The 24,943-nt window shown below is 47.4% G+C and overlaps 1 protein-coding gene across 2 annotated transcripts in view; it reads left to right on the top strand.

Moving 5' to 3' along the window:
- The window catches only part of Prkce (protein kinase C epsilon), a 500,560-nt gene that overhangs the window by 160,147 nt on the left and 315,470 nt on the right, over positions 1-24,943 (top strand). The gene's annotated exons all lie outside the window — the stretch shown is intronic.

Here is a 24,943-nt window from a genome sequence, read left to right as displayed (position 1 = left end):
GTGGGTGAACTCTGGGTTCAGTGAGAAACTCTGTCTCAAAAAATAAGGTAGAGCTGGCCGGTGGTGGTGCACGCCTTTAATCCCAGTACTCGGGAGGCAGAGCCAGGAGGATCTCTGTGAGTTCGAGGCTAGCCTGGGCTACCAAGTGAGTTCCAGGAAAGGCGCAAAGCTACACAGAGAAACCCTGTCTCAACAAACCAAATAAATAAATAAAATAAAATAAAAAAGAAGAAGATAAAGAAGCATAAAATAACTGGGGGGGGGGCGACGCTTAATAAGCATCGGAGAGAGGAGGCGGATCTCTGTGATTCTCCAAGCGAGTTCAAAATGAAAGTACACAGAGAAACCTTGTCTCGAAAAACCAAAACAAAAAACAACAACAAAAAAAACTTCTGGCCTCCACATGCATGTCATATGTGAGCATATGTGTACATGACACACTCATACACATATACACATATAGCACACATATAAGACTCAAGTGATAGGAAATATGCAGTGTTAATTCAGGGGCAACGGCCCCATAGAGGGAGACTGGCACCCCTCTACACGCCTACTCACAACCCTATAGTCTGTTACAGCAGCAGTAGATAACCCCTCAATGGGCTTTACAGTCTGTGGATGTAATGGAACTTTACAGTATGCTGGCTGCCAAATTTCAAACCCTCCGGTAACTTTCAAGCTCTGCCAACATGGAGGCTCACCCAGTTTTTACGGCCTGTCTGATGTCATTTTGTGAACGCCGGAGAAGCTGGGAATATAACCCTGCCTTTTAAGGCAAGCCTGGTGTTCCCTCTACCTGCCCTCCCTAGCAGAAAACCCAGAAAGATGTCTCTTGCCTGCTCTTTGAGGTCCAGGCACGTTAGAGGCAAGGTGTCTCCATCCATCCTCAGGCTTTCTGGAGTTTCTTTCGAAGCCCTGAAGCTGGGCAGAGTTTACACAGCTTGGTCTTCAGAATGTTACAGGAGAAAAGAGATAGTGTGCTTGGGATTCTGTGGCTCTCTTCCTCCCCTGTAGTAAGAGTTTTAGGATCACTTTGCACAATCACCTGTCCTGTGGGGTAAAATTTGTCTTGTACCACAGAGAAATTTTAATTCAGCTTTTGTTTTTTCTCTTTCTCTTTCTTTCTTTCTTTCTTTCTTTCTTTCTTTCTTTCTTTCTTTCTTTCTTTCTTTCTTTCTTTCTTTCCTTCCTTCCTTCCTTCCTTCCTTCCTTCCTTCCTTCCTTCTTTCCTTCCTTCCTTTCTTTCTTCCTTTCTTTTTTTTAATGGTACATGTTTTGTTATGTCGAAATGTTCCTTCCAAACAGTTGTGATTAAAGCTGTAAATGAAAATCAGTATCTTGCCACTTTGGAGATTTCTTTCATTTTGACTTCAGAGGGTGGATGGAATGTCCACCCCCCACTCCCCCACCCCCACCCTGGATTTGAAAGTTGACTTTCATCTGAGCCATAAGGATAACATGTATGATATTAATACCCTACCGGAAGATTTCGAAAGGAAAGGATAAATGATTTGAGGACTCAGTCGTTCCAGATGTAGCTTAGGAAGGGCCAGGCCTCTGTTGAGCTCATCTCTCCAAAGCTGTCGTTAAATGAGACTATCCAAAAGGTTCATCTAAGGCTTGAGGAGTCAGCCCTCTGTCTTTCATCCTTTCTTCCTCAATTCTTCCCATCTGCCTTATCTGGTTCCCAGGCCAGCATTTGGAGCTGACAGTTTGAATTCAGAACAGTAAAGCCTCCCAATAAAGCTGCTGGCTCCGGTGGAGAATGACCGCTATAATTTTAATACGAGGAGGTGGAGACCTGGTTTTGATCTTTTTAATGCACTGTTTTCTCCTTTGCTTGGGTTCAGCACTTACCACACATGTTTCCAAAACATGTCTAATGATAAAAACCTGTGTCAACATTCTTGCCTTGGCTACCAAGTATATCCAGTAGCTTGGGAGAAGCCAGGCTGACTGCTGAGGAAGAAATCACATCAGGCCAGTTGGTGGCCATGGCTTGATACTGGAACGGGCATTGGAAAGCTGAGATGCTGAAGGCACTGGGTGGGGGTAGGGAGGCTGGGCGATTTCATGGAGGTCTGCATTGAGAGTGAAGCTTCTCCTGTCCAATCAAAGCAAAGGGGGAGGGGCATGTCATAATAACCAGAGTGAGCTGTACTCTAGGATACATAAACCTATGTACTTTATGGAAACCGACTCCTCAGAACCGGGCGACAATGCCTATGAGGTGTGTGTTTACAGATAGGCATGGAAACAATAATGGACTTGTTTAAGGTCACAGCTAAGTGTGGCTTGAGCCTATAGCCCCCCTCTGGCTCCATGTCCATGCTGTAATATTATGGGTATGTCTGTTCTCCTTGCCTCGAGAATTCACCTGGCTCCAAGAACCGCCTCCCCACCCCCATGCCTGGTGGGTTCTGGTGAACACCGCTTTTATGAGTCAAGGTCTGTAGCATGGATCCAAGAGGACACATTGTCCTCAGTGACTTTAAAGCTGAGTGGCCTGTGTGTTCCTTCCTCCAAGCCTGTGGTTTCAGGGATGGCTCTCTTCTTCCGGCTGGCTCACTCTCTCTCTCTCTCTCTCTCTCTCTCTCTCTCTCTCTCTCTGGCTTTTCATGTTTCTGGGCCTGGGACAAGTGTCCAGGTGCCGAGAAGGTAGCCCGCCTGTGGTGCAGACGGGATGTGGGAGGTTAAAGGACCGAGGTGGGATCTGAACGGCACTCACTCCATCGCAAGCCGGGCTGTGAAACCGTTTGACTCAGAGCCTTGAGGGCCGCTGACTAAAGCTTTGAAAGCTGTGGCGATGTGGGCTGGAAGGCGTCTCATAATTCAGTTTCCCTAGGAAGCTCCAGAATAGCTCTCTGGATTAAATAAGGAACAATGGTAAGGCCACGGGCAGACGGGAGCAGGAGGAAGCAGTTGCTCAGGATGGGGATGGGCCGTGTCCTCGTGCAGCCTCCATGTAACTGCGTGGATCTGGACGGTGGGGGGTTTCTGTGCGGAGTTCTAGGGAGAGTCGTGGGGGTTGGAAGGGATGCCTGGTTGAGGGGTGCAGAGGGAAGCTTGGCCGCAGTCCTTTCACGGGCTGAGATGAGCCCGGCAAGGGAAGGGGTGACTCTTTAGTCGTGCCCCGCTGACTGTAATAGAACTTTGGATAGTCTCGCTATTACATTAATTAACAAACGGGCATTCGTTGAGAAACCTTTTAAATAACTAGAAGTGTTCCACATGTGCTTGGTAGGAAATGGAGTATCTCCCGGTCCCAGAAAAAAAAAAAAAAGTGCGTGGGGAGGGGGTGGGCTTTAGCTGAGGCTCTGCCCACGAAGGACCCTAATTCGTAAGGGAAGCGGGTCCCTGAGGGAAGTGGGCCGGAGAGTTTGATGTGGACTTTTTCGAGTGGAGCTCTTGTGAGAAACAAACTGTGTTCAGGAAGGGTGCAGTGACAGAGGCCTGGCCTGGTCTGATGGCGATCTGGCTGGGGCAGAAGGGGATGGGAGAGCTGGAAGTTTCCATGTGGGGCTGCTCTTTGGAAGGACGTTAAATGCCAGTCAGCGATGGAGCTGAGACTTCGATTTTGTTGCCTGAAGTGAGGCCCTAAAGGGGGCATGTCGCCCCTGAACCTATCAGGACCCAAACAGCGCCATGCTTTCTCAAACTGACAGTTGTGTCTGTTCATCTGTCTGAGTTGTTGACTGTCCTGAGCGGTCTGTTTGACACGGAATTGGTGTAGATCTTCTCACTGTCCCTGCAAGAGTTCACATCTGAAGCAACATAAGTGCTTAGGAGATTCCAATGGGTCGCATGGACCTTAGTTGGCTAAAGCAAGACAGAAAACCTGGCCTTCTGGCACTTTCCCTGTGGCAGCAAGCTCAAGTCTTTGTGGGCTCTGTCACCCCTGGAAAGCCTTTTAGGCCTCGTGCCAGACCCTCTTAAGAGGTCACAGAGCCAATGAACTGGGGAGATGGCCTGGTCAGTCCCTGCTGTATTTTCTTCCCAGGGTCCACATGTATGTCTCCAAGCCTAGCAAGGGGAGGATACTGGCAGGTCCCAAAAGCTAGCTGCCACCCAGCCTAGCCAATCAGTGAGCACCAGGTTCAATGAGAGACCCTGTCTCAAAATATAAGATGGAGAGTCAGAGATAAAGACACCCAGTGTCAATCTTTGACCTATGTACATAGGTTCACATGCTCCCACGTGCATACGTGCGCATACAAACAGCACATACACATGCACACATCAAAGCCATTACGGAGCCAGCATATTTAAATGTGAAGAGGTGAATGGATCATGCTTGGGGTGGGGGAAGGGGAAGAGACATCTGAGGAGAGTCTGGATAACTCACCCTGCAGCCCCTCCCCTCCCCTCCCCTCCCCCTGCATCTGTGATAATCTCATAGGGTGCAGGCAAAACATCATTTTGTAGTGTTTAGAAACTGTTGATTGTGGAAAGGAGGTACACCACTTTAAGTGTTAGTTACATCTAATCCAACATTCTGTTCCTTAGCATGGAACGCTTAGAAGTTGCAGTGATGATCCCCCAAGTCCCAGATGCTAAAGGGAGCCCTAAGAGTATGGCATCCTGGTATGGAAGTAAGTGATAAATGTTTACTAAACAGCGCTGGGACTCTTCATCTTTTGTAGGCCTCAGGAACTGTGGAGTGGCTAGGGGAGCAGTAGGGTTGGTTACTCCCCCCACGCACACACACACTCCCCCCACGCACACACACTCCACCCCCACCAAATGCTGTCTATGGAGCCTGCCTTTGCATCGTTGATACGAGTGACCCGAAAGTCCCCGATGTGGTTTAGATGAGAATGATGGAGGAGGCAGGCATTGTCAGGATGGGCCCCAGGAAGGAAGCCACTTGGAACCCGAGGGGAAGACTGAGCTGGACACTGGTGTGAGTGGGTGGGTGAGCTTGATTGAGAACTAGACGTTTGATGAGCACAGGGCGCAAGGCAAAGGAAGTGGGCTACCACATCATGTCAAGGAACTGAATGCCACCTGGGAATGGGGAAGTGGATGGGGCAAGCGGCCTCATGATGGTAGGTATACTGTAGATGGGCGGGGTGTGTTTCTGTACCCTGGGTGGATGTGTATTGAGAGAAGAAGGGTCCAGTCAGGACCTGTGAGACCAAGGCCGTGAAGAATGATGCTGGGGATGCATAGAGTCAAAGCTGGCATGATAGATAGCCTATGAAGAGGGGAGTGAGGGCTTAGTGATTGGGGGGACAGAAGAGGTAGAGTGGGAGAAACCGTAGATGGCTCTAAAGGAAGGATGCGGGAAGATAGGCTATAGAATGCTCTGGCCTTTGTCCGGTGCTCTTCCATATGTATAAGTCTTCAGAATTATATTATCAGTGGTTGTAGAGATCCAATCTGTGTATAAACAAAGACCCATAGATCGGAGGACACTAACTGTGCCTGTCATCTCCAGAGGGGAGAAATAGGATCTCAGAGTTTGGGGAAGGCCATGGCATTTCCAGAGCAGCTGGTTTCCAGAGAGTGAAATGTGACCTGACTTCGGAAGTGCTGTGGGCTTGTGGGAAAATTAGGAAGTCGTCCCGACTGTCTGCCTGCAGAGAGCCGCAGCAGGTAGGGACCGGGGACCTGGAAGCGCCAAGCCCTCTGTAGGGTCAGAGCTGTCCGTGGATGAGCTGGCTGTGGGGTGTGGCGCACAGCTGCCAGGATCTCCAACACAACATGGAGAGAACTTTGTTCTCTTCATCTGGGTTTGCTTGCCCTGGGATGACTCTGGATGGCAGCGAGCTTTGTGCTGTGGGATCTGCAGCCTGGTTAACCGACATGACTTGTCAGTGTGGGTGGTGGTAGAGGTGCATGTGGGGATGCTGTGCAGCAAGAGGTTGAATCTCTGTCGCTCCCTGAGCGTGTTACCTAATCAGGGCTTCATCTTTTTCTGCCTTAGTTAGGAGTGTTTGCCTCTCCATCTTCTCTCATTAAGAGGGTTGTCTCTTAACGCCTTATTTTCGTAATAACTCCCCTATGCAAAATTTAAGCTGACATTAATAATTACCCTTATCTCTCACTAACGGACCTGTGATTGATAGATAACGGCCAAAATAAATCTTAGTCACAGGTAAGTGATTATCTTCTTGGGTTGTGCTACTCAGTTCTCGGTGATTGTCACCCCATCCCTAATTGCAGGCTCTTGAAGCTAGAGATTAAGTGGAATGGGACCCTGTCCCTGAGGAGCCCTGGCTCTTTCTGAACTCTTTCTTTGATGTACAACATTATGTATGCCCCAAGCAACTTGGCAAAGAAGGAAGTGGTCTCAGCTATGGCTCTGAGCATTTGGGGAGATAGACTCTCAGGGCCCTGATTCTCATGGTTTGAGAAGGTCGCCCTTGGCAAACACATCCTTCTCGTGGCCTCAAGCAGCACACCTGGACCCATGGTGTTTGTCATCAGTCACTCCGACCCTCTGCTCTTGCTAAATAAAAGCAAACTGGGATGGGCTGGAAAATATTTCACACCAAATGGCAGAGCCGATGAGTTTACTTTCTCAGGTGAGTCCTTGAGACGGTGGGATGTCTTCGAGCCAGGAAACCCGCCATCCATCGGTCGGCCAGTGAACTAAACGGTCAGAGAGTCAGTGTGAGGAAGACGCCTCCGTTGGTAAACCGCTTGTCATCACTTAAGCATGGGGACCTGAATTTAGGTTTCCAGCACTCATGTAAAAAAAAGCTGAACACAGAGGTGAACATCTGTGATCCTGACACTGCGGTGGAGAGAAGAAGATCTAGTCTAGCTGACCCAAGCTGTGGGTTCAATGAGAGACCCTGTCTCAAAATAAATAAATAAATAGATAGATAGATAGATAGATTGATAGATAGATAGATAGACAGACAAACAAATAAATAAATAAAAGGTGGCAAGTGATAAAGATACCCAGCACCAATCTCTAGCCTTCATACACATATGTATAGACTCACAAGCATGTACACATACATACATGACACATGCATAGGTCACACACACACACACATACACACATTGTCAGAGAATAACTAGATCATCTAGGAAGTAGAGTAGTAGACTTTCTCGTATTTAATCAGTTGAGTACCAGGGTGTATGCTACCCTCTGGAAAAAAAAAATCACCTGATAGTCATAAATCTAGGGCAAGGGGAAGAAAGTGGCAGGCAGCGCTGACCGCTTAAATGACGCCTTCAGTCTTCCTGGGAGAGCAGCTCTCACTTGCCTGGAATGGAGCTCTTCAAATGCAGCATAGCCCTGTCCTTCAGCATTTTGTTATTTCCCAGGTGTCTCCAGGCCTCCTGGTTCCATGTTTGAGGCCGTGCCCACCTCTGCAGCTGGCAGCGGAAGAGGCATGATGCTCTAGAAGTTGCCTCTGTCCCCACCCTGGTAAAGACTGTACTCAGCAAATGCCATGCCCGGGGTCACAGTCCCTGGAGTGAGTGGGGTGAGCTTTGCCCTTGCAGAACACGCTTCTTGTGTCATTGGATTTACCTTGGCACTGTGCCCAGTGGGTGGCTCCCGTGATGCCTTGGAAGCTGCCGAGCCTCTGTCTAGCTTGGTGCTGAGCCAGCATACCTGGCTTTGTCCTGGGCGGAGCCTAGTAGGACACATGGAGACGGTGAGGTGCTCTTGAGGCCATCAGAGGGGTCTGAGATCACTTTCAGCTTCATCAAGACAGTTCTGCTAACAGACTCGGTTCCTTTTACCCTTCCCAACTGTGTGAGGGGAATAGTCTCTGCTGTGGAAAAGCATCTTCCTGAAGGACAGAGGGGTGAAGGACATTTCTTCTCTCCAAAGCTCTTAGCAACCACAAATCCTGAAAGGACATTATGATACTTGTCACCTTCTGCATTGGCCTGAGAGGACCAGAACCAGGCCTTGAGGGCAGAGGGTCACTCATCTCCTCAGAGAGTATGGGGATGCCCAGAATGGGCAGCTATGACTGGGGTTATTCGTTCCTCTGTCTCCATGAGGCAGCATCGTGTTGGATTGTTGGAAAGGACTCTCTCTATTCTTCAATTGAGGCCTTTAGAGAAACCTGGGGCACATCTTTGGAGCACAGACCAGTGGCAGTTATTTAAATAGATGATTTCCTCTCTCCCGAGTACCTTTCCCGCTCTCTCCCCATCTTCCTCTTTATAGTCTATGGAAGATTTCAAGCATACTCAAAGGGCAATCAGAACATAACCAGTGTTTTCTTACAACAGGCCTGGGGTGTGGAGCCCTTGCAGCAGCCCTTCTGGTTCCCTCTCACAGAAGGCTGGGGGTCTGAGTGGAGGGGGACGGGAGGTGCAAATGTGTTAGACAGTCTCTCCTTAGCAGGAAATAGCTGCACGCCAACTTCAAAGCTGAGTTCAGTTTCGGCATTTTTCTTTATCACCACGCAGACTCCACCTTGCACAGAGGGCCCAGAGTGAGTTCAGTGGTGCATGAGGTCAGAGCTAAGACTGACACCTGCAGAGTGTGTGTGTGTGTGTGTGTGTGTGTGTGTGTGTGTGTGTGTGTGTGTGTGTGTTCAGATTCTTTTTTTAACCCATCTCGTTGAAAGGTAGAGTAAGGTAAAAGCAAGAAAGCTTTTAGTGGAATAGATCTGGCTGTGTATGTTTGGCTGTGGTCGCGAGGAGGGAGGAGGTAAGTTAGAGTAGTCTCCACCCACAGCGGCAGAGGTCAGCCCTGCAAATGGAGGGCCGATGTTTGCCTTCCTGAGCTCCGTGTGTCTAAGGTCCCCAGGACCAGTCCCCGTTCTTCTAGCTTCCTGCTTCAAAATTCAGATGCACATACTTCATCCAAAACCTGGAGGGCCCGAGTTGTAAAGAAGCCAGACTCGATTGAATTTTTAGATTAATTTTGTATGTGTTGTATATGTTACTCCCAAACCCCAATAGGTCCTATTCATGATCATGCAAACGAACATTGATTTAATTGCACAAATATGTAACTATTTACATTCAATGGAATAGATGTAGATAAGAAATAGTCTTGTGGGCTGGTGAGAAGACTCAATGGGTAAAGGCATTTGCTGGGCCTGATCCCTTGAGTTCTGTTCCCTCACAATGGAAACAAAGAGCTGGTTCCTGGAAGTTGTTCTATGACCTTTACACATGTACCATGGTATATGGGAACATGTATATTCTCTTTCTCTCTCCGACACGCACTCACACACAGTAAATTAAAAATTAAAAATAAATAACCTTGTGTCAGTTTGGCTCTGGTTTTGTTGCCAAATTATTTTGATTCGAATTAAAAAAAACAAAAAACAACAAAAAAAATCTTGAGGCTTTTTGGCCTTCAGGAAGCATGAGTCTGTAGCTAAGGCTAGCCTTGAACTCCTGATCTTCCTGCCTCCGCCTGCCGGGTGCTAAGGCTCCAGGTGCACACCAGCACACCTGTGTTCCCAACTGAGCTCTTAGGTGTCACCCTTTCAATGACCTCCATACTTGTGTGGTCGGTCAGCTGTCCTCAACACCCTTTCTGCCCTGTCCCCAGGCCTCCGTTCAGGAAAGGGCTCTTGGGTGTCTTGCTCAGGCTGGAAGTCTCACACCACACTAATCCTTCAACACGTAGGCACGCCCTGAGGACTTCCCATCACATCTCTCCCACCCCTGCCTTCCCGACCACCACTTCCTCTTGCTTGGGTTAGTGTAAGGCCTGCCAACATGGCCGCCTTGCTGCCCAAGGCCACCCTCATTCTCACCACACAGCCTGACGACAAGGTATTTTAAAGTGGGGGTCCCAGCGTGCCACCGCTCCACACAGACTCAGCTCTGGCTCCCCAGTGCCCAAGCACCCATGGCGCACACACCGTCTCCCACCTCAGTCCCTGCTGTTCCCCATAGATAAATATCTTCCTGAGGGCAAAGGTCAAGTCTTCGCTCACCTCTGAGCTTTTGTACGGGCTCTTCTCTCTCCCCCGAGATGAGCACAGGCTGATGTTTTCAGTGATTAGGAAGGCTTTTCTCTGAGACCTTGGGTAATTAACTGTCTCTGGACTCAGACTGAACTTGCCTTTTTTGCAAATAAAGTATAACATGCTGGAGGCGAGAGCCACCTAAAGGTTTCAGCGCCTACGATCGGCATTGGCTAGAATGAGATGGACTTCCAGTTTAAAATGGTTATTTTCCTTGACTGTCTTTGAAAGGTTGAGAATCTCCTTTATGCTTGGCAAGCACCGCCCCCCCCCCCCCAGTTGGTAAAATTGGTAATTTTCCGTGTCCTGAAAGCCTGGGTGTGATGTTTTTATAGCTCTGCTCATGTGCTCTTGGGCCCCCGTCTGTGGAATGGCTGTCTTACCTGTGTTGGTCCCGCTGGCCTGTGGAAATCTGACAACCAGCCCAGGGAGATACCCCTGGAGAGGTATCCTGACAAAGAGAGTTTGAACATGCAAATTTCACAACCCGTTTATGCGGTCTGCACTTTGTTTCCCCCTTTAGCTGGCTTGCTGGTGTGAGCTTCAGAGAAGGATGGACGAGTTGCATGTCTAGCTGTGTTCACCCATTCCTCTGAAAAGCCCCCCTCTTTATAACGGTATATCAAACACGACCCAGCTGGATAACTGGAGTTGTTCATTTTCAGAAAACAGATAGTCCCGCTTTCATATACAATTTGTACCTGAAATCATGTGAGTTCCCTTAGTTATAGAGAAAGCCAGCTGAACATCCCAACATGTCATTATGGGTAAAGATAGGTTCTGCCTCAGAAAATGGAAACTGTGCCACGCTTTCTTATTTATATCATCACACAGTTTTCACATAAACGAAAAAGGGTTTTAAAAATTGGCTACTATCATATCACAGAGTCAAGTGATAAATATCTGACTGAGGGTAAAGCACCATTGATTTTGACTTGCCTAATAAATTCCACTTTACCTGATGCAGGTCTGAGACCTGTGCTTGGTTTTCTTAGAGCTTTTTTCCTGTTTTATTGAGCATCCAAGACAGTTAACAGGAAAAAAAAGTATCACAATGTACGGTTGTAGAAATAAAGATGGCGGCCTGGACTGCCTCCTGAGAGGTACAGGATGTGTGTTCATCATCTGACTAGTGAGGTTTACTGGCTATGACAGTTTGTTACATGAAAGGTATAAAATACAGAAACAAGGGGCTGTATTACCCCCACCTCCATGCCCTACCCAGCACACATGCGAACACATGCACACACACACACACACACACACACACACACACACACACACACACACACAAATGGAACAACCTCACCATACAGAGAAGGGCTTGTGATCCAAAAGGATTTTAAGGTTGGCTCACTTCTTAAAGACGTATTTTTATTTATGTATAAGTTTGTGTCGTGTACGTCTGGTACGTCCGGCAGAAGGGGCATTAGCTTCCCTAGAACTGGAGTTACAGGTGGGTGTGAATCATGCAGTGTGGGTTCTGGGAACCAGGTGTGGATCCTCTAGGACAGCCACTGCTCTTTACCACTGAGCCCCATCCCTAGCCCCAACCAGCTTACCTTCCGAGTCTCTTCCTTGGTGTGTTTAGACCATGTCCAGCTGAGGAGCGCGCTGACCTCTCTCCCACTGGTTAAGAGTGAGCAGTGCTGTTACCACTGACCTGAAAATGAAGCTTTTGTGGAGATGTGCCATTTTAAAATCATGCCCCACTTTTAACTTGTATCCCCAAATTAAAGAAATTAAGAATGCTGAGTTTCTGCTTGTTGGCTTTGAGTGGTTTGCTTACAGGCTTAAGCAAATTTTGTAACCTCTTTGTACCTTAGTTTCCTTGTTTGTGAATTTATACTATTCTTATATTTATACTATTCTTAAAAGAATAGTGCATTTATTTTAACCAAGAAGTGTGGTAGAAACTAGGAGAAAGGTAAAAGGTTTACAAACTATTCATGAACACACATACACACACACACACACACACACACACACACACACACACACAATCACATCTTACCCTATTTCTCCATAGATCCTTTTTTAAATTGAGATTAGAAGTACATTCCTCACACACTGGTCTTCACAAGATTGGATCGCAGGACATATATTCCTTTATAAGCTAATTTTAACTTTTAATACCACATTGTGAACAGTTTTCCATGTTATTAAATATAATCTTAAATATTTTTGCATGGTATGTAATGGTTTGAATAGTCTACCATTTATTTAGATAGTTAGCTATTAGCTAAATCATTGCTTTTTAATTTTATGTTCTTAAAAATGCTGTAATGATCATCTTTGTGGTTAAATCTTTTTGCACATGTGTGGTTGGGATAAATTCCAAAAGCAGAATTGCAAGGTCAAGAGCTTTTTGTTTTGTTTTGCTGTTGTTATGTAATGCCAAAATATTCTTTACAAATATTGCAGCAGTTTACACTCCGTGGGCACACTTTTTTACACGAGTGTCTCTTTCTCCTTCATTCTTAGCAGCTCTGCATAACATCATTGCAGGTGACATGTTTTGGAAATTTCCATTCAAGGTTTTCTGGAAGCAAATGTGTTTGTTCTTTTGCCCACTCAAGATTTCATGCACACGATAGAAAAAGAGAAAGAATAGAAGAATCTGTAACAGCCATGTGAGCAGAAAGAACACACCAGCACACTTATCCTAAGTCTCTGGGTGAGGAGACTGCGGGATGCCACCCAGTGGAGCTGACTAGAGGTACTGAGGAGCCTTGGTTCAAAACAGTGTAGATCAGTGTGTCTCAACCGGTGGGTTTCAACCCCCACAGGGGTTGCATCAGATATCCTGCATATCAGATATTTACATTACAATTCGTAATAGTACAAAATTACAGTTATGAAGCAGCAATGAAATGATTTTGTGATGGGCGGGGGTCCCCATGAGGAACTGCATTAAAGGGTCGCAGCATTAGGAAGGTTGAAAACCACTGACTAGAAAAGGTTCTGTAGCCTAGCATGGAGACCGCTCCTCTGTATTGTTCTGAAGGACTCCAGGCTGCAGAATGCTTACCCCAAGGACAGGAGTGAAAACAAGCACGGACTAAAAGACCTAGTCATAGAGATGTGCGCCCTTTGATCTCAATGCAGAAGGAGCTGGAGCCAGGCTCCAGACTCCTGGGGTGAAAAATTGGAAGGCTTTGTGCAAAAGAAATGGTAGAATGTTTGGGGAGGAACTAGAAAAATGGTGTGGATGTTACCTTCTTTCCTGAAGAAACCAGTTCTCTGCTGTTCCATAGACTGTGGCCGAGAGCACAGGAGAGGAGCGGAAAGAGGACCACCAGGGCTTTCTGGACAAGTTAGGGCCGCATGCTATTGCCAGTTAACCAAGGGGGAGATGGGCCACTACCCAAGCATAAAGGAGATTCTTGGGGCTCCTGCTCTAAGGGAGGGCTCCCCTATCTAACCCTAAGGGCAGATGGGAATGGTATTCTTTGAAATGTACTGTATGTATGTACCAGAAGAAGAAAAGAGAGCCACAAGGGACTAGGAAGGCATATGCATAAACTCTTGTGTTATTAGAAATAAGTTCACTTGCCGGGCGGTGGTGGCGCACGCCTTTAATCCCAGCACTCGGGAGGCAGAGCCAGGCAAGTTCCAGACCAGCCTGGTCTCCAGAGTGAGATCCAGGATAGGCACCGAAACTATACAGAGAAACCCTGTCTTGAAAAACAAAACAAAGAAAAGAAAAAAGAGAAAGAGAATGAAAATGAGAAAGAGCCCAGGACAAAGAATTAAATAATAAATGGAAGAGTGACTTCCACAAGTTCAGTTTTGGCACCGTGATCAAAAGATGCCTCCCTGAGACATGTCATTGTGAAATTTAACAACAGTGAGAATGGAAAAGGACTCCAGAGTTCCAGCCTGGAAACCAAACAAGCAAACGGTGCCTTGTGCTGAGCCACGGCAGTCAGGCTGGCATCAGAGTCAATTGGCCGCATTGATGTTAAGAGGAAGTTCTGATAGATCATGGCTGTTTTACACCTAGAATTGTGTATCTAGTCAAACCGTTATTCGCTTGTGGGAGCAGGCATGTCGAGTCTTAGGAACGTGGCTTCATACCCACTGCTAATCAGCACTGCAGTGAGAATACACTTTCCGAGCAAAAACCTAGAACAAGAGAGACTGGACCTTGGCAACAGTGGCTGCCTGAGGGGATATGGGGAGCACCATTGCTGAGCACCAGCCAACAGAGCCAGCCACGCAGCCAGATGAGAGAGGGAAGTCACGCTGGGCAAATCCTAAAGAAAAGGATTCTGGGAAACCTTGGGGATCGTAGAAAAGCAACCAGTGAAATGGAAAATGACGACCCCGTTTGCATTTGATGATGAGTATGTTGTCCGCTGAGTAGCACGGGAGTTGCCATTTTTGTATGTGGATAGTATATGAATATAGATACAAATATGTAAGTCTATAGATGAGCGGTTTGTAAAGCCATCACATGTAAATGATATTAGTTTTCAGATTTTAGAACCACTGTATAACAAAGCATGGAACTTAACTGTGGCTAGAGAACAGAATGTCTGCACCGTCAGCCTTGAGGGTCCAGCTGTGTAGGTATAAATTATAGGTATAATTACCAAGGTGTAGGGACAGGGAGGATGGGGAGGACCAGAAGCACTGATGTTTTCTGGTTACAGTGAGCAGGGTCAAGGGATAGTCTGGGGGGAGCAAGTGAGGGGTGTGTGTGTGTGTGTGTGTGTGTGTGTGTGTGTGTTTTGTTGTTGTTGTTGTTGTGCCTGAGGATCAAATTAAGAACTCCATATATGCAAAGTGAGCTTCTACCATATAACCAAAGTTGAGCTTGATCAACTGCCTAAGAGCTGAGAATTAGGGCATAGAATGTTCTATGGAAAGGGACTGAGGAGGAAGGGATGCTGAACCAAATCCTCATCTGTAACAGGTGCAAGGCAGAGAAAACACCTGGGGTAAGAAACCAGGGAACTGAGGCATGAGTCATTTCGAGGCATGGTAGTGGCCAGGAGAAAAACTTCAGTCGGGATTATTAAAACTCTAACCCTCTTGGGAGTGATGGGGCAGAAAACACGCTTCTCATCTCAAGCAGGCAAGTGAATCTTGATTTCTGAAAAGCAAACACATCATTACAGTCAGTTTGGGTTATATTTTAGTTCTAAATAACCCAGAAATACATAGCTCAGGAGAGAAAAAAATGGCCAATTTGGCAAACAAAAGGAAAAAGACCTTACCCTTGTTTTATGTTACTTTGTGTTTTTGAACCAAGTCATTTCTAAGTATTTCTGACTCTTACATTTCACGCTTCCACGATCTTTACTAAACTGCTCTTTTGCTCAGAGGACTCATAGGTTCCGACTCTATGAGGCAAAGCAGTAACAAACCAGACTTGCCATCCAGAGTATCATCAGACGGGAATGTGCCCAGGGGCACCGGTTGGTTGCGTGCTGGTGTTGTTGGTGGCCTGCATCCTGTTGGCGCTCACTGTCTCAGTGGCCTGGCTGCTTTGCTGTAGTTTCGTGTGCTTTGAACCCAGGTTTTCCAAGAAGACAATTCAGGGCCTTTGCTTTCATTGTGGTATCCAAGAAGTCTCACTGGTTTTTGTTAGCTACGAAGCCTGGGCTCAAGGGATGAAGAGATCAAAGCAAGTGCCACACAGCTTCTAACAGGCAGGGTTAGGATTTGAACCCAGGCAGGCTAGTGTCAGGGTCTGTACACTCCATCACTGAGCCGTACTGCTGTAATGTGAGAAACAGAAAAATAAAGTAAGCATACATCTAGATGTGTAGTCGGACTTTTTAATAGAGATGATTGGCTCCCCAGTAGCAACATGGAGACTTAATGATTATGAAAGCTCAGCCGGTAGCTTAGGCTTGTTTTTTAGCTAGCCCTCATAACTTAAATGAACTGATTTTGGTTCATCTGTGTGCTGCCCAAGGCTCCTTTACCTCATTTGCATACAATCCATCCTGATTTCCTGCTTCCTCCCTGTCTCCTCGAGTTTCTGCCCTTCTTCCTCCCAGCATCCTCCATGCCTGGAAATCCTGCCTAAGCATTGGCCGTTCAGCTTTTTTTTTTTTTTTTTTTGGTTTTTCGAGACAGGGTTTCTCTGTGTAGCTTTGCGCCTTTCCTGGAGCTCACTTGGTAGCCCAGGCTGGCCTCGAACTCACAGAGATCCGCCTGGCTCTGCCTCCCGAGTGCTGGGATTAAAGGCGTGCGCCACCACCACCTGGCTCCGTTCAGCTTTTTAATAAACCAATCAGAGTGGCACTTCCTTGCAGTGTACAAAAGATTATTCTGCAACATAAGTGCACCCAGGGAGGGAGACCATTCCCAAACAAAATGCAGGCTCGTAGCAAGGAGTTTTTCACTTCAGAGTAACCAGGGGCAGGGATGACATTTTCTGCTATTTGTTCTGTTTGTGCTCACCACGATCTGTGAGGGCATGGAGCTGTGTATTGCCACTTTCTTCCGAGATGGAAACACTGTATCATGAGCATGTATGTCATCGCACATGCTCCCTCTTCAGCTTGGCGACTTGTTTTCAGCCACCTCTGTCACCAGAAGAAGCTGCTAGCTTTGGGGGGGGGGGGAGAGAGACCATCTCTAGGCCACTGGAAAGAGGAAGCAGATGTTAACTTGTGTTTACTGCGTGTGTGGCATATCCAGAGCTAAGATGTGTCATGCAGGCTTCTGGTCTAGACAACGTGAGATTCCCAAGGGTGGGCTGCGTTTCAGTTGGTCCCCGCCACCTGGCTGTGGGCAATGGGGAAAGCAGGGTGCCAACCAGATCTGAGGGACACTTATTAAAGTGTGTCTAGTAACAAAAGCCAGCTGCACCCTGAGGATAAAAGGTTAGACCAGCCAATGCAGCTAAAAGGACATTTTATTTTTTAAAAAGGTGCTGAATTAAAACTTTATAACGAATGATCCTGGATAGAATTTTAAAAACGAAAGGGTTAGGAATGGAGAAGACGACCCGATTCTGGTTTCCATATCCCGTGGTGACATCTCATGAGGAGGCTTCAACTTCTCATTGACCCAATGTCCTGCTAGTAGGTGGGAAAGCCCTTCCCTAAGTGTGAGATCCTGAGTTCAGATCCCCAGGATCCACAGCCAGGCAAGAGAGGACGTGCTGTAAGTCCATTGTTCCTACAGTGAGATCAGAGACCGAGACCGGAGAATCTGAGGGAGCTTGGGGGCCATCTAGCCTGTTGTATACAGCTGTAAACACCAAGACATCCTGTCTTGAACAAGGTAGAAGGAGGAGACCAGCCACCACCATATGTATTTTAAATGTGTGTGCCTATACTTACACACTCATAAATATGAAGAGGCTTAAAAATAAATTGAAAAAAAAAAAAAGACTTAAGAAAAACATCGAAAACAAGAGTCCCCCCCAGAAAGGCTCTAAATCTGGAGTGTGTGTGTGTACACCCACACATGAACACCTTTGTTTTGCACGACAACTTAGCACATAAACACATTGCATCTTGTCCCTTCCACTTCTGAATCCTAGATCTCACCCAGCACATTTAGATCTTTTTCTTACTTTTTTTTTTTTTTTAACTTGTAGAGTGATATATCAAATGGTGTTTATCTATTGATTTATTTAGCCTTTTTTTGTGTATATTTAGGTCATTCGGGTAACCAAAAATCGGCCCAGAGCATTTGGGCAAAGTCATCTCATTTTATCTGTGAGGAAATGGATATCCACACACAGAGAAAGAGGTTTAAATAATCCGGTAGACTCTCAAACCTACATGTTGGATGTGTTTTTTTCTTGCTATTATTATATTTTGATCACAGACAGGAGAGGGTGGCTCAGCTGTGTGCCTGTGAATGTGTTCGCAGGCGTGGGTGGTGTGCGAATGTGTGCACCCACGCGGGTAGGTGTACATTATGTTGTGTGACAGATGTGCTCGTGAAAAAACTCTGAATGAGTCTTTTTATTTTTAAAAAATGAAACATGAAATTTTAAACGCTCCGAGGGCGGAAAGATGATTTATTATTTAAAGGAAGCTTGTGGAGGAATCCTTATTCGAAGACTTTTTTTTCCCCTCCTTCTCCTTTATAAAGAACAGCTTCATTGAGAATCGACTCTCCTCCAGCTAAGGGCAGCCATTTTGAGTGCCTAGCTTGACGCATTTCCTCAAATGTATGAACTCACCCCTTCACCACTGCATTTAACATGGAGGAAATTTCCATCTTTCCAAAGGCAGTTATTGGTCGCCTCTACCTCCAGGATGTAGTCACCCTGGTGGGTCTGGTCACTGTAAATTAGCGTTGCTTGTTTCAGGACCTTATATAAACAGAACCATATGATGTTTGGTGTCTTTGGCGTGGCATCCATTGTATGAGTATTGCTAATTTATTAGTTTGTATTGCTAAGCAAACTTCCATGGTGTGGATGTAGCACGGGTTGCTTGTCCTCATACCTGCTGGGGAGCATGGAGTTGCTTCTGGTTTGGAGCTCTTAGGTCGTGGGACTGCTGTGGACATTGGTGTGTGGATTGATGTCTTCAAAAACAAGTCACCTCTATCACCTGTGGAGATCCAGCATGTGTGCATGGTGAAGTAACTTGATAGGACATGCTTTTGTTGAGGCAACATGTGCAAATATCTGTTAGTTCTGGAGCTGTAGTTCAGCTGAAGAGCACTTGCCCAGCATGCCTGAGGCCCTGAGTTCAGTTCCAAGCACCGCATAAACAAATGCTGATTAGAAAGATTCTGCCCAGCAGAGATGTACAGAAAAGCCTATATAATATCTGTGTGTGGGAGCAGGGTAGGGTATGTGCACTCAGGTGCACCCGTGGAAGCCAGAGGAGGATGTCAGGTGTCTCCTCGATCATCCTTCGTTTTAATTTGGAAACAGGGTCTCTCACTGAACCTGAAGCTTATGGTTTGGGTTAGGCTAGCTGGCCAGTGACTCCAGGGATTGGCCCGCCTCTGTCCTCCCATACAAGAGTTATAGGCATGCGTGGTTATGCTCAGTTTTTTTCACACGGGTGCTGGGGATTTGAACCCAGGTTCTCATGCTTTCATGACAAATGCTCTCAACCACTAAGCCATCTCCTGCCCCCTGTACAATATCTTCACACCGCAGCAAGAGTCACTTGAGAAAAAACCAAAAACAACCCCTGCCCATTATTTTATGGAAGCAGTTGCTATGGAAGCCCATTATCAGAGTGGGACCATGAAAACCACTTCATTCCATGTATCCCCCAGCCTGTGACCAGTCAGTGTGTGCTGCCAATAGCATGGGTACCAGATTCCTCCCCAGATGAAGAGCTGCAGAATCAGCTTCTAGACACCACACCGGCACGTTGGAGTGGCTTCCACATTGCTCACTGCAGTGTTTTGGTGACTTTAATTTTTATGTTTGAATTTTTTTTCCATATCATACTATTTGTCCACAATGCACTAGGGTCAGATTCACTCCCACCCTGATTCCCCTTCACTCTCCTGCCACGTCTTGGTGCTTTGTACCTTCTATAAGATGCTGGAGGCCGGAATGACCTTGGTCTGCCTGGTCTCTTCCATGCCAGGAAGCCCTTGGGCTATGATGTACTTAAGTGTGGGAGGGTGGCCCAAAATGAAGGGTACAGACTTCTTCCTTTCATTTTCTCTCTCTTTCTCTGGTATTAGGGATTAAATCTAGGCCCTCATGAATGTTAAGCAAGCATTTTACCCCTGAGTTATATCTTCTTTTTTTACTTTGGTGTGTGTATGTTGTTTTCATGTATGCAAGTGTACACACACACACACACACACACACACACACACACACACACACAGAGGGCAGAGAGGTTGTTGCCATGTGTCTTCCTTCCTCAATCATTTTTCACCTTAATTTTTTGAGGTGGGCCCCTTGCTAAACCTGCAGAGACCCCCCCCCCCATTGGCTGGCCCGTCAATGAGCTCCAGATAGCCCCCGTCTCTGCAGGCCCTAGCACTGGGATTACAATGCACATGGCTCCCACATGCCTCCCACATGCCTCCCACATGCCTCCCACATGCCTCCCACGCAAATGATGGGATCTAAACTCCTGTCCTCACGCTGACATAGCAAGCATGTTAGTGACTGAACCATCTCCCCGTTTTTCCTTTTGATATGGAGTCAGAGTCCTCCTGCAAAGGTGCCAGTGTGTTCCTTCACTCAGTGGTGGCCTAGGCAGGCGTCGGCTTTATGGCCCTTTTGCCTCAGCCGCCTAAGTGCTGAGATTACAGACCATAACCGCTAGGCTCAGCTTCCTTCTCCGGTGGTTCTCCTACCTCCTGCATTATCCCCAACCTTTTCCAAGCAAGGGAGAAAGAGAAATAAACACTGAGTTACGTGAATCCCAGTAGGTGGTGCTTGGCCCCTCAGGGCCTCTCTCCCGGTTCTCTCCTTCCCTCCAAGCTTGGTGCCTGGGGATGGTTAGAAGAGGAAGGGAAACTCAGGTGGCCTGAGCCAGGCAGGGGGAAGTTTATCTAGAGGTCTCAGGTGAAAGTTGGTCTGTGTGTAGGAGGAAGTTTGACTGAATTTCAGGCTGCCTGGCTCTTCAAACCCTTTGGTCTACTAGACATAAGCACAGATACCTGGGTCACTGAAATCCTTGGCCCCCTAGACACAGACACAGACACAGATACCCAGGTCACTGAAGCCCTTGGTCCCCTAGACACAGGCACAGATACCAGGTCTGAAGCCCTTGGTCCCCTAGACACAGGCACAGATAAGCCCAGTCACTGACAGGCACAGATACACCCTAGACACAGGCACAGATAGACCATCCCAGGTCACTGAAGCCTTGGCCCTTAGACTTATACACAAACTTGGTACTTACCCCAGTAGGAAGTTCAAAAGACATAACTGAAGCCGGGTACTAAGGCAGGTGAAGTTTTGGCTACTTACCAGTGGAATTCTGATTCAAAACTAATTGGCCGAGAGTTCCTGATGGGTGGGTGTGGGGTGCTAGAAGGATCCTTGGCCTAGGAGTTAGGAGCTGAGGGAGGCAAGCTCTTTCTTAGTTACCTATAATAGTGATAGGACTGCATTCCCAGAGACAAGGGGTATATGAAGGCCCTGATGTCATGAAGCAGATGGGCCCTCATTGGCATACTGTGGCTACACTGGCTACTCCTCCTCTTTATAACCTCAGCTTTTAAAGTCTTTGTTTATTTGCAGTACAAGAGATTGAACCCAGGCCTTGTGCACCTAAGCAAACACTCTATTGCTGAGCTTTTCTGAGATGGAGTTTTGTTATGTTTCTCAGAGTTGCCTTGAACTCATAACCTTCCTGGCTCTCCTTTGGGAGAATTGAGATTGCAAGTGTGTGCTACCATATGTGGTTCTTATTCATAGACCAACGCAGTACCTGTTAGCGTGCAGGTAAATTATGAGGACTAAATAAAATTGACCCATGAAGGCCATTAGAAATAGGCAGGCACCACCCAGAAGTCCTGCTGCTTCAGGAGTTTCTGGGTGGTTTGTTCTATCTCTGTGGGCATTTTCCTTCTTGAATGAATGGCATCTTCACACAGACCTTCCCCGTGGGCTCAGTACAGAGCTGAGGATGTGTCTTAGGAAGGTTGGGCCTGGGAAGCCAATGGCCACTGAAAAGGATAATGAGGACATTGGGTGGGGCTGGGAGGAGAATACCCTGGACAGGTATCAGAGAAGCTTCTGTGGGCTAGGGGTAGCAGGGCCACAAGTCTGACCTTGGAGTTGAGGCAGAATCAAATCCTTCCATAATTAGGTAGTGTTGAGGGGCACCACTGCAGAAAGCATACTGTACCCCCCTTTCCTATCTGGAACTGAGACTGTCATTGACTTCGCAAGAGCCTCAATAAGCCGAGGCATGTGAAGGCATCTGAAGCAAATTAGATGTTCGGGACTCTTGTGATCATCTGCTCTCCCTATCTCTCATGGTACTATGGACCTTCTGATGTCTAGGGGATGGCCTTGCCTGCCCCTGGATTTCCCCTAGGATGGGAACAAGACTTAGCCTTTTTTGATAGTCACAACACCACTAAAATGTCATCTGATATCCTGTAATCATCTATAGTAATATCGGGAAACACAAAATGTCTTCTATTTATTTGGGGGGGGGGGTTGTTAGAGTAGGAAGAATTTTGAACTAAAAAGGAAAGACTTGAAGATTGTGTGTGTGTGTGTGTGTGTGTGTGTGTGTGTGTGTGTGTGTGTGTCTTATGTATGTGTCTATTGTACTCATGTGTGGCATGACACTAATATAGAGAGAGGTCAGAGGAAAGCTTGTAAGAGTTGGTTCTTTCCTCCCACCCTCTGGGGATGACACTCAGATCATCAGACTTAGCGGCAAGCCCCTCTGCCTGCTGAGCCATCCTGTAGGCCCTGGTTGTTTCGGGCCATCTAGCCACTCAGTTCTCTCTTCTCCACCCACCGAGTGTTTTCTGAGTGCCAAGTGCTTTGCATTTCTGTCTCATGGAATTTCCATGACAACCCATTTCACAGATGAAGCCAGGGCTTACGGAGAGGAAATAATTGTCTGAGGTCACTCAGCGGGTAAGAGACAAAACTGGGATTCGGGCCTGGTATGAAGCCAAGGGCTGTGGTCATCTCCCCCACGGCTTCCTTGGCTTCTGGCCCTGGCTAGAGGGGAAGCTAATGGTGATTTAGCTTGAAGGGAGATCATAGTCCACGAGAAAAGGAAAGTGGCTAGGGGGCCTGTCGGGGAGAGGTAAGACGTCTAAAAAGATTTTATAAATAAGGCTACATCTGGAGCAAGCAGAGTCGTCCCAGCTGCCCGGTACTGGTACTGATGCCCTCTGACAGACTACAAGTTGCACAGGCCTGGGAGCCGACATTGCTTCATTATCTGGGCGGTGTGACCATGGGCAGAATCGTGATGAAATGAATTTGGCCGTGAAGCCAGACCACTCTCTGCCACCCTTTGTACTAGGCCACCCCTCCGGTCACCACCCTGAAGTCCTGCCGCCCTGGATGGAATCTCAAAGCCGCCTCATTTGGCCGACTGGGGCTTGGCCGGAGCTTTGCAGCCATCTGCTCGTTCTGCAGAGCTTTGTTGCTCTTGGCGTGTTTAATGGCTTCATTTCTATTTTTCGGTTGGGAAATGCAGGGCGCTAGCATTGAGGGAGGGAGCAGTGGGTGCCAAAATGGTTTCTGATAGCCATCTTGAATGTTAATATCCTAACACAGTTTACGGTCGATGACCTGTCCTCCCTGCTATGAGTCCTCGCTCCCCTTCTGCAGAGATAGGCTCCGTGCCCGCCTTTGGATAGGCCTCGCTGCCCATCTCATTCCCTCCCTGCCTTTCACAGATAGCATTGTGCCTCACCAATACAGTCAGCAGTCGTGGGAAATCTTTGACTTGGAGGATATGAGAAAGCGTTTCGTTTTGTTTGGGGGCTAGTGGAGATGATCTAATCTCCAAAAGGCAGACATTATTTGAATTCCGTTCTCGAGGGTCAAAAGGGCTCCTGATCATTTTGAACTTTGGCAGGGACAGAATTCTGGTTTAGCGCTGTTCAGCAGGGCCCACGACTGGTTTTTCTGTTTGTAATTCTGTGCCAGGGATGGAGTATGTTTATGATGGGGTCATACGAGTGTTTGAGAGCTCTGGGGAAACTTTGCTTTACGTACACATTTAAGATCATGAACTCTTGAGGTGGAATGATGTGAAAAAAACATCATGTGGGATCCCAGTTGGGGATGTGGCTCTCCTATGGAGCCCAGGCTCAGACAAGTGGATCCTGTGGTGTCCCCGAATGTGGCCCAAATCTGCTCACTGCCCTTCCTCATTCTCTGACCGGAGTGTGTGAACTTCCTCCAGGTACCTCATCTATGGGAGATGGCTTGATGCAAATGCAAATGTGAACCAGGTAGTCAACATTCTCAGCCATGAGGAGCTAAGTCTGGCCGTGCAGCAGGGCTCCCGAGCGGCTTTAGAAACCTTGACTCTGGGAAGGGTATGGGTGACCTGGAGAGAGCATCCATTCAACTTGAGTTTCTTTGCCTCAGGCAGGTGCTCATATCAGATGTTCACTGTGTGGCCACCTCCCCCTTCCTCTTCCAGTCTTGTGCAATCGCTACTTCGGTACAAATCACAAGTCTGTTTTCCTCCTTGGGCATGAAGGCTTGAAGGGGTGAAGGACACAGACCATGCTGTAGAATCTAAAGCCATTCCCCACCTCCACAAACGGGTATTGGGTGTTTTCTGGCCAAGAGAAGTGAGCCGGGGTTGGAAATGTGGCAGGGGAGATAGCTACATGGACACTGTGCGACAGTGTAATAAAAACTGTGATTAGGATGCGTCTGGTGTGCTGTGGGAACCCAGAGGAGGGAGGAATGCAGCCTGATGGGAGTATCTGGAAAAGCTTCAGAGAGGAGGCATTCATTGTCCTTGACCTCGAAGGATCAGAAGACGTCCACCACGCTGCCTCTTCCTAAGAATTACTCGCTAAGCATGCCCTGCTCTTTGCTGGGAACGGTGGAAAAACGACAGGAAGGGATGGTGGTTCCTGTCCTTAGGAAATGCACAGCTTGTTGGGGAGCGAGCCTGGCGCTGCTGAGCCCATTGGAACTCTGTGTATACAGATGGACAGTGGGGGTGGGTGAGCGTCATGGTGTGGACTTGGAGATCCAAGGCTTCCCGAGTTACTACTCTCCCATATGGAAAGCGGCACACTTTCTGCAGGAAGAGTTCCTGCCTTGCAATGTCTTCAGAGGTCCCGTCCGCCGGTTCCCATCCCACTGCCTCGTTGCATCAACCTGGTTCTGTATAGGAGTTAGCTGAGCTCCAGTAGGGGTGGGAGCAAGTTGGGCATGAAAAGAGACACCGTTGGTAAGGGACTTAGAAGTGCTGGCTCTCCTTATAAGCCAGCTGGCGTCTGCGGATCGCAAAACACCCATGTAGCCAACTGATGACCTAAGTCTGAGGGGGTCAGGGTAAAGTAAGGTGCACTTTCTGAGCCTTCGTTTTTGTTGTTTCTTCTCGAACTGCTCTTCTCTATTGCTCTCAGGAGCCTTCGATGTTTGCTCATCGTTTATTTTCTCCCTC

The sequence above is a fragment of the Peromyscus leucopus genome, chromosome 22, assembly GCF_004664715.2.
Source record: "Peromyscus leucopus breed LL Stock chromosome 22, UCI_PerLeu_2.1, whole genome shotgun sequence".
In the NCBI taxonomy this organism is placed as follows: domain Eukaryota; kingdom Metazoa; phylum Chordata; class Mammalia; order Rodentia; family Cricetidae; genus Peromyscus; species Peromyscus leucopus.
Note: the sequence above shows the minus strand (reverse complement) of the source record. Positions and strands in the feature narration are given on the sequence as shown.